This window comes from Parus major, chromosome 11 (genome assembly GCF_001522545.3).
Source record: "Parus major isolate Abel chromosome 11, Parus_major1.1, whole genome shotgun sequence".
Classification (NCBI taxonomy): domain Eukaryota; kingdom Metazoa; phylum Chordata; class Aves; order Passeriformes; family Paridae; genus Parus; species Parus major.
In genome coordinates this window covers 2,474,031-2,483,475 of record NC_031780.1, presented here as the reverse complement: position 1 = coordinate 2,483,475, position 9,445 = coordinate 2,474,031, and the positions used below count along the sequence as shown (strand labels likewise).

At 42.9% G+C, this 9,445-nt stretch overlaps 1 long non-coding RNA gene across 3 annotated transcripts; it reads right to left on the bottom strand.

Moving 5' to 3' along the window:
• Positions 1-254: 254 nt before the first annotated feature.
• Positions 255-6,066, bottom strand: LOC107209629. Of its 3 annotated transcripts, none has more exons than XR_004499129.1 (4): positions 5,777-6,066; positions 1,712-5,537; positions 1,371-1,537; positions 255-546 (listed from the first exon to the last, which is right to left on the bottom strand). It is a non-coding gene; the product is annotated as an uncharacterized LOC107209629 (long non-coding RNA). The 3 variants fall into 3 exon arrangements; XR_004499130.1 differs by having other exon boundaries at positions 1,371-2,341; positions 2,802-5,537; XR_002002173.1 differs by having other exon boundaries at positions 1,371-5,537.
• Between the last annotated feature and the right edge of the window lie 3,379 nt (positions 6,067-9,445).

Below are 9,445 nucleotides of genomic sequence, written 5' to 3'. Positions count from 1 at the left end.
TATTATTATTATTATTATTATTATTATTATTATTATTATTATTATTATTATTATTATTATTATTATTATTATTATTATTATTATTATTTGTTGGGAGCTAAAAAAGGGAGCAAAGCTAGTGGCTTCCCTTGGTGGCCTACAAAGCCTGAGGATAAAAAAACCACAACAGCATCTATTAAACACTGCAAAAATTGAAACTGAGTTGCAGGACTAAACCTGATGTCAGGATGAACCACACACTTACAGTGTTTGCAGTCGTGTTTGCATCCTTATTTTATTTGCACAAGCTGAAGGAGGAACAGCTTGCCCCGGTGAGCATTTGCAGAAGAACGGATTTACCCAAACCCAATTAAATCAACAGCAGTGAGCGTCATCACAGAGGGCTCTTGGGTTTTTCCCTTTCGTCACAGGAGGAAGGTGAGAGAGCAGATGTGACCACAAAGTGTGTCATCAGGATTGTTTGGTTAGTGCGGATTTCGGCTGCAGGAATTCACTGAGGCATCCCAAGGAAAGAGGGAATCAAATCCCCAAACTGGGATCAGCTCGCTGGAGAGGAGAAGAACAGAGTCCATCCTGTGAGGAGCAGCTGGGGGAGAAAGGAGACTCAGGGAAGACCTTCTTGGTCTCCACAGCTTCCTGCCAGGAGGGGACAGCCGGGGGGAACAGGGACAGGAGGAGAGGGAAGGGCCTCAGGCTGGGCCAGGGGAGGCTCAGGGTGGACAGCAGCAGGAATTTCCCCATGGAAAGGGGGATCAGGAATTGGAAGTGCCCAGGGAGGTTTGGAGTGCCCATCCCTGGAGGTGTCCATGGAACAACTGGAGCACCCAGAGCTGATGGTGAGGTGGGGATCAGTCACAGGTTGGACTTTGGGGTCTTGGAGGGCTTTTCCAACTTCAGTGATCCTGGGATTCAAAGAACTAAGGGCAAAACAGAGAAGCTGGTTTGCTGACCCATGGAAATGCCCGCTCTGGACAGCAGCAGGAACCCAGCAGCCTGATTGGGATGGGGTAATAAAAGAAACATTTTCTCTGGATAAAATAGCATCTGCTTTGGCCAGGTTTGTGGATAATACTTTGGACTCTCCTTGAAGCTCCCATGAGAGGCTCTCACCAGGCTTCCCAAACATTTATCCTGTGGTCACACAGAGGGGTCCCATCCCACATCTGTCCCACTTCTTAGAGGAGGAGAAACTGCTGCAAGCAGCTCAAGGCTCTGGACAATGATCTAAGCAAGGCTGAGTTCCCTCAGAGCCCAAGGGAGCATCAGGAAGCACCAAAATCCCTTCAGAACTCAGCTGCTGTGACAGTGCTGCTGACTCAGGTGACAGGGAGTGGCTGTCCTGAGCACGTGGTGGGGTGTGACCTGCACACCTGATACGTTGCTTTGGAAGACACCTTGGTGGCTTCTTGACATCTGAAAAAGGTGAAGATCCTCACCAGGAAGGACCCAAAACACCCCCTTGGTTTCAGATCTTGTGTGGCCACAGTGAGCTCCTTCCTCGTTCTGCTCAGGAGGTGGAAATTTTCCTTGGAAACCCCTGGAAGCCGAGAGGAAAACAATAGCAACAATAAAAATTAATTAACAATTATGCAAATGTGCAGGGGGGTGGCCACCTCTAACACCTGCAGAAGGTGCTGGGGGTGATGACCTGACCCAGGACTGGCATCTACAGGAATCATCTCCCCTTGGCTTCACGACACCCCCTTCTTACTCATCCCAACGCATCCTGGATTTTCCAGCGTGGTTTCGCATGGAGTGTAGGCTGGGACACAGGGAAAGGCAGCTCATCCGTGACCCCGAGCGTCATCTCCACGTGCTGGAGGGTTTGGGGAACATGACTCAGGCCCTGAGCCTGCCAGCTTGTGAGGATGAGCAGATCCACCATATCTGGAGGTCAGCACATGAGAAATCAGCTCGGCCGGTGGCCGCAGCCTGGTTCCACATGCCGGGAACAGCTGCTCCGGGCGATCCAGGCGCTTCCCGGCCCAAGGGAAACTCATCTTCATCCCCAGCACCTCCCAAGCTCTGCAGGTCCCCCTCCCCAGCAGCATCTTTGCTCCATGAATTATCCCGAGCTCCCTCTTTGCCTTCGACTTCGGCCAGCCAAGCTCCAGGGCATGCTAAATTCAGCCCCGCATTTATTATCCTAAAAAATGTGGGAAATAGGAAGGGTTGTAATTTCCCAAATTACTTTTCTTCTCGCTAACAGAAGCTGGCAGCAAATATATTTCAAATGTAAATATTTAAATACTTACTTGCAAGCACAATTACCTTTTTTTTTTGTCCGTGACTTGTTTCATTCAGAAGCTAAAAATACTTCCTCAGGAAGCAGACATCTACGCTGGATTTTGGGGAGAAATTTTAAATCCCTGGCTTAATAATTTTACCAAGAGTTAATTTTTCCAAGGGTTAATAATTCTAACAGTGTTTTCCCTGCTTTTTTGGAAATTAGAAAACACGTGGGTACGAAATAAATCACGTTGCAAAAACATTGCAGTGTCCAAAAAGGACAATAGTTGTTTATAACACCCAGATTAAAGTCGTGAGGTTCATTTAGCCTTCAGCTTTTCCTTGGCTCCTTCTGAGCGTGGAATCATTCCCCCAAATGCCTGAGAAATGAACAGGCTTCAGCATTTTTATTTATTTGGATGAGCAGAAAGTGAGGGGGGAAAGAAGTTCCTGCCTGCTCTCGAGGCGGAGAAATCGCTGTCGCTTCTTTCCCCCCGCGCTGGCCGTAAAATGTACAGAAATGTAAAGCAATAAAAATTTTATGAGGGGTTGTTTTTATAATGTTTACCAACCTCCTGCCTCTCTGACGCTTTCCAGAAGATAGGATTTTAATAGGGCTTCTTTCAGTCCATAAGGGAAAATCCTGATTTTTAGGGGTTTTTTAGCACAGTGGTTTTTCAGCAGTCTGCTCCCCCAGATTTCTTCCTCTGTCCCTTTGAGCTTTTGGTCATGGAAATTTAAAATATAACGTAGATTAGAAATAAAATGTAGGTGTGAGATACAAGGGAGATGTGGAATATAATGTTAAATATAATGTAGGTGCAAAATATTGCATAGATGTGAAATATGATGTAGATATAAATGACAATATAGATAGAAAATACAGTTTAGGTGTAAAACGTAGATGTGAAATATAATGCAAATGGAAAATAAAATGTTCTAATATATAATAAAACAAAATTATATGTCAGATATCATGTAGATAGAAAATACAATGTGGAGTAAATAAAATTTGGATAAAAAATGCAAAATACAATTTAGTTGTTAAAACAATGTCGATGCAAAATATCATGCAGAGGTAAAATGCAATGTAGAAGTTAAATATCATGTAGGTGTAAAAGATCTTTACATTTACATATTATTTACATCAATAATTAGGAAGCTTAAATTGGGGAAACAAATGCTTGGCAAGTATTTCTAAGAAAATTAATAAGTTATTAAAGTTATTAATTTCACTGCTGATTTGAACAAATCACAGAGCCTTTCAAAATTTCTTTGAGCATCAATTTTTATTTTAAAAATCCCATTATTGTGAATGACCTCCTGGATTTCTCCAAAGGTACCAAATCCATCTTTTGCTGTCTGGCAGGGGCAGAGGATCTCTCCTTTCCATACAAGAGCTGTTTATTAGCCCGAGGTTGATCCCTGATTTATCCATTCGGGTTTCCAAAGCTCCATGGATGCACAGCGAGCCCTGTGCCTGTCGTATGTTCCCATTGACGTGTTTACAAGAGTTTTGATTTACACCTTCCAGGTGTTTCTCTTGGAAAATATCCCTGCCTTTGGTTTACACATTTTTCCAATATATTTGTGGTCATCAGCAAACTCCCCCATTTGTTACAGGAGATGTGCCAGAAATAAAGGGGTGTGATTTTTATCTGGAGCTCGATAGCAAAATTTGGAGTTTTACATTTTAAAAAGAATCAGGTAGTTTACTGACAGAATTAATAAAATTCCTCATATCTATATTTTAGATTAAGTGAGGGTTTTTTTTGCTCAGAGACTGGGTGCCTGTCTCGTGCTTGTGGTGCACTTTTCTTGATGCAAAGCAGCCAATATTTAACCTAAAATGGAGGTTAAACATTTTTTATAGTTGTGTTTTTCACCTTATCGTTGAAGAACCCAAATTATCATCCCCAAAAAAAATGAATGCTATTTATGCCACTAGAAAATATTTTATATTTTTGTATTATAAATTTATAACTGTATTTTCAGTGTAAAGCTTTTCATAGAACCGAGGCAGGGCATATTCTGAGGTTGCCAAAAATGCTAAAAATAAAATTAATTTCTTTCAATTTATTTTTAATTCTGTGTAAGCTTAGCATCGATTTTTAACGTTGGATTAGCGCTGTCTTTTCATTCCAGGTCAAAAGCCAGGTTTTGTTTCTGGAAGGCTTCGAAAGAAAAACTGTCATTTATTAGGGGGTACAAAGTAACTCAGAAAAATTGTTGTTTTAATTCAGAAGGAAAAATATTTTCTGGGGCTCAGTTTTCCCTTGCAGGAATAGCAAAACCTTCCTCTTTAACACTCAGATATACACAGGTTTTCCCCACCCCAGTAAAATGTTATTTTAATTAGAAATGCATAGTCCAGCAATATCCTCAAAATAATAGATTTCAATAAAATATTAGAATGATCCTTCAGCATTTTTTAAAGATAAATCTATACTGGAGCCTACAGGATTTATCTGCAAGAGAAGATAATTAACTGAAAGAATTTAGCTGTCAATTTTATTATTTTTTTAACCAAGCACTTCACTAATTTAATTTTATCCTCATGCTCGTTGAACTTCATGAACTGGGTTTGGGCTCTTCAAAGGACACTAAAATCTGGTGCATATTTGAGATGAGAAATGGGAGTAATGAGCAGAGCAGAAACTGGAACAACATCCATGTGAGAAATGGGAATAACTACTGGGAAAAACCACACTGTGGCTGCTGCAGTGCCAAACCAGCAGAAATCCTGGGCAAGGCAGAGTCCTCCTTCCCCAGAGCCTCAGGCATCACCTGCAGCGGCCAGAGAGGAATTCCTAGGGAATATTAGTGGAATATGATCAGGCTTTCCTATGGAGGTTAAATAAAGGATAGAAAACCAGCGATTATTTGAGTTCCAAGTGCGTGGTGCTGACAGCAGAAAGGGAATCTGGAAACGCTGATTATTTTATCTGAGGAAACCTGGAAATGCAGATTCATTCCGAGGCGCTGGGAAGTGAAAAGTGTCACTTTCCACGCTCATCCGACCCCAAACTCCCCGTGCAAACGCCACCAACTCTTCCTTCACACGCCCTCCTTGGAGAGCTCATCCCAACCAGCCCGTGAGTCGCCACGGGGTGAACACTGGATCGCTCTTCCCAAGGCAGCTTTCCTTGGAATTAGGAAGCAAATCCCAGGAGCAAAGGATTGCACGATGTAAAACGAAGAATATTAAGCAATCCCTCAGTTCTAAAGCCAGAAAAGATTTGAAGGCTGTCAATGGATGGTAAACTGGGAGGCAGATTTTGAACCTCCAAACATCTGAAACCTGTTTCCTGTTTAAATGAAAAAAGAAAAAAAGAAAAAAAGAAATCAAGCCTAGGTGGATGACCTCAGGCAGGAGGTTTTTTTTATTATCAAACGCAAATTGTACATCATCATGAAAAAAAAAAAAAAAAGAAGAAGAAAAAAGCACCAAAAAAAATTAAAAAAAAAGAGGGGCGCTCTTGGTGGTCTTGATCCCTTCTGTATATGAGAGAAAGGGGAGGAAAAAAGCAGAAAAAATAAACTTTACCTTCTCACTTTCAGGGTGGGCAATGCCATTCCAGCGGCGGGGTCCCCGGCTCTGGGAAGTGTTAGCGCTGTCACCGCAGCCCGGGTCCCAGCGGCTGCGCTTCCCCGCTTGCTCCGAGGGAAAACATTCCCTGAATTCCTCCTCCTTTCTCCCTATCTTAGCCCGGGATCCTCACGCTGCAGGTTCACGGCGCTACTGTCAAATTGCAGGGGACAGGGCTAATCTAAAGCAGCAGCGACTCGGCAGTGAGGAAAAACATTGACAAATTTGCTGTTTCCAATCCTTTCCACTCTTTCCAGTCTGTTGTGTTTTGCTTTCTATTTTTTTTTTTTTTTTTGTCCCAAAGCTATAAATACGGGGCAGCAGCTGTAACTTGTTGTTGAAATGTGCTTTATGGATCTGTTCTGGCACAGTGCTTTTTTTACTGGGTTCAAATTTGATATTGGGAGTTCTGATTTTTAGGTCTTTAATGGTCCCGCTGGCTTTGAGCTGCTGGTTGCTGCACCCTGGTGAGGTTGGAAGCTCTAAAAGCTCATAAAAAAAAGGTAACACATGCTCAAAGATCCATTTAGTTATTAAATCATGAAAAAAATTAGTACTTATCTTTTTAAAGTAGTGCACATTTCATGTTTATTCACTGATTTATGTAAGGTGTTTGGCAAACCACAGAATCATTAAATTTGCCTTTTTTTTTCCCCTGTCTTTGGGACACTGATTTCTTACTGGACATCTGTCACAAGGTTTGAGGGTTTTCCACGGCAGAAAATTCCCTTTGCCCTCTAAAAGAGGGAACACAGGTTGGTGATGATCTGGATAATCAACATGGAAAAAATTGAAGGATTTTTGGGCCAGTCAGTCCTACGCCTAATTTTGGGAATTTTTGGCTATAATTTTGGGAAATTGCAGGTCCGAGAGGTGCACAGGTGTTAGTTCATAATTTAATACATCATTAAAATCGATAAACCATGTGAGCCAACTCTTACCCACCCAGTGATGTCCTCGAGCTGTGAATCAGACACGAAATTTATAGCAAGGCATTTGTAATTCCACATTATTATAAATAATCTGCCCTTTAATGCAAATTCTTCACCCCAAAAGCTGCTCCTAGGACACGGCCTGGAGAGGGGCATTCCAGAGTGCCCTGACACCCATTCCCAACCATCCCAGCAGTTATTTTTCTAATGAGCGATGACTCCAACATTAAGAAAATCAATTAATCTTCTGTGGGCTCTTTCAAATGAATCCTTATATTATCTGGCTATGCCCTCAGCCGGGATAGTTTAGAAAATACCAGCTCCTATCTTATCTTGTCACTTCTTACGCTGATGGGGGAGAAAAATAATGGTCTGGAGAGCCACAGGGGAGGATAATTAGTAAAATCAAGTGACTCGCTGTTTGTTTGCCTGGCAAAATGAACTTTTACCCCTCCATTGCCACTCCTCCCCCCAATTTTCACTGTCTTATCATCCAGCATTTGACATGACAGGTTAATGAGGAAACCCCCAAATTGGGCTTCTGCAGCTAATTGTGCCCGTGGTGGCTCTGGGCCGGGAGGGCTCCAGGATCCCCAGGAAATCCGAGCTCTCGGGGGAATGCAAAGGCTCAAAAATTATAGAAACCCTCACAAACAGACACTAAAATTCTCCTATTATTGCTTTGAGTTCTGGTGGAATAAATCTGTAAATATTACAAGATCTTGGCCTGAAGAGCAGCTTTGATTTCTCCTCTTTTCATGCATTTCATAATTATTTCTTAAGGTGACTGAAGCATCCCCCCAGTCTCCTCCACAGCGCACTCCTTCAAAAAATGCAATTTTTAGATGAAAATGCAAAACTTTGGGCAACTGAATACAAGCTCCTGCTGTGGGTGTGAGTGGAAAGAGAAGCATGTGATGGGGTCTCCCTGATAATTTTCCAGTGGTGGCATGGAGAGGTGTCCCTGTGGCTGACATCACCCTCTGCTACCTCCCAGCTTCTCCCAGAGCTTGGGATCTCTGCTATTAATTGACATTTCCAGGGAGGGTGTTTTCAGGACATTAATTTATTCAGGATTGAGCAGGGATGATGCAGAATTTGGGGCTGGTTTTTGCTGCCAGTTTTTGCTGGGTTTTGGTGGTTTTTTTTGCTGCTTGGATTCAAAAGTGAAATGTCATTGATGATATTGATCTGATTGATGATATCGACGGCCCAACCCTTCTGCTCTCAGCAGGGCATCCTCCCCTCACAATCTTTGCTCCCTATCAGATTTATTCCTTCTCTTGCCCCTCTCTGCTCCCCATGCCAGCACCTCTGCATGCTGAGACCAGCACAAAATGAGATCTTCCCACTGAGTTTTTATGCCAGCAGGAAAATCAGCTCCTGTCCCACACAGGGAAACACTGGAGCCCTCCATGACTTGGGAACATGGGGGTGAGTGAGGAAAAATCATTCTCTCCAGCTGCCTTTTCTCCATGGAAAAGTTGGTACCATTAAATGGCCATTCATTTGGTGATATCCTGTTGAGAAAAACCACTGCTTAGATTTTTCTCCAGAAATCTTCACTTTTACACTGTGTGAGGATACTCCACGTCACCAGCCCAATTCCATGACCAGTGCACAGGACCAAACTCTCTGAAGAAAACCCCTCAGCCCATTTCTGCATCCAATTTCATTCCCAGTCCCTGGATTTATTGACATTATAATGGGCAGCCCACACAAACTGCAGCCACGGGGCCAATTAACGGCACAGACAACACCAGACATTTGAGAAGTTGCTAAACTCAGTCTTGAAAATGATCTTGGCTTTCTCCCTGTAAAAGGATCTCGCTCTGTCATCGTGTATTAAACTGGAAAGCTTCACATTGGAGAGCAGCACAAACTCATATCCTGATAAGGCCTCACATCATATTTCAACAGATCCTATCTCCTGTGGCTTCAGCTCATATCTGCCATGGGAATGTGAGGGGGATTTGCTGAGGGAAAAGTGGCTGTAAGAAATGTATTGGCGTGTTTTATTTTAAGTTTTCACCAATAATTGGTGTTGAGGTTTCCAAGCCAGTGCTGCTGAGGAGACCCTTCCCGAGGAGGGAGTGGAATGGGACCTCAGAGCTCACCTCAGCCACCAGCTCTGAGATAACATGGATTTAAAAGCAACATTAGAGTCCTGGTCCCAAACGAGATCCAAGTGTTGGACTCAGTGATCGTGGAGGTCATTTCCAGCCATAACAATTCCACAATTCCATGACCATGTTCATTAATCTGGACATCAATCAGTCAATCATTAGCATGAAGTCCACCCCTGCAGGCCCTTGGTAGGATTTATCATAAACACAACAGAAAAATTACCTCAGCCGTGCTTTTCCTCCCAAATTCCAATGCGGAGACTCAAATTGACCAAAACATTTGGAAAAAGTTGTGTTGATTTCTCTGAATTGTTCTCCCCATCAAAAGCCTTTTGAAGGTCACCACCTTCTTTTTGACATTCATGGAAGCATTGCAGATAATGCCGTGGATTCCTTTATTATAAAAAAGTTCAAAGGTCCATTAAAGGCCTTCCATGCCATACAAAAGGCTCAATCCAACGGAAACCATTTTTCTCCCCCAATTGTTTGGAGCGGCAAGAGAACCAAACAATCTCTTATTCACACAGATCTACCCAGGAACGCGTTTCCCGTGCCGAAGAGGTCCATGC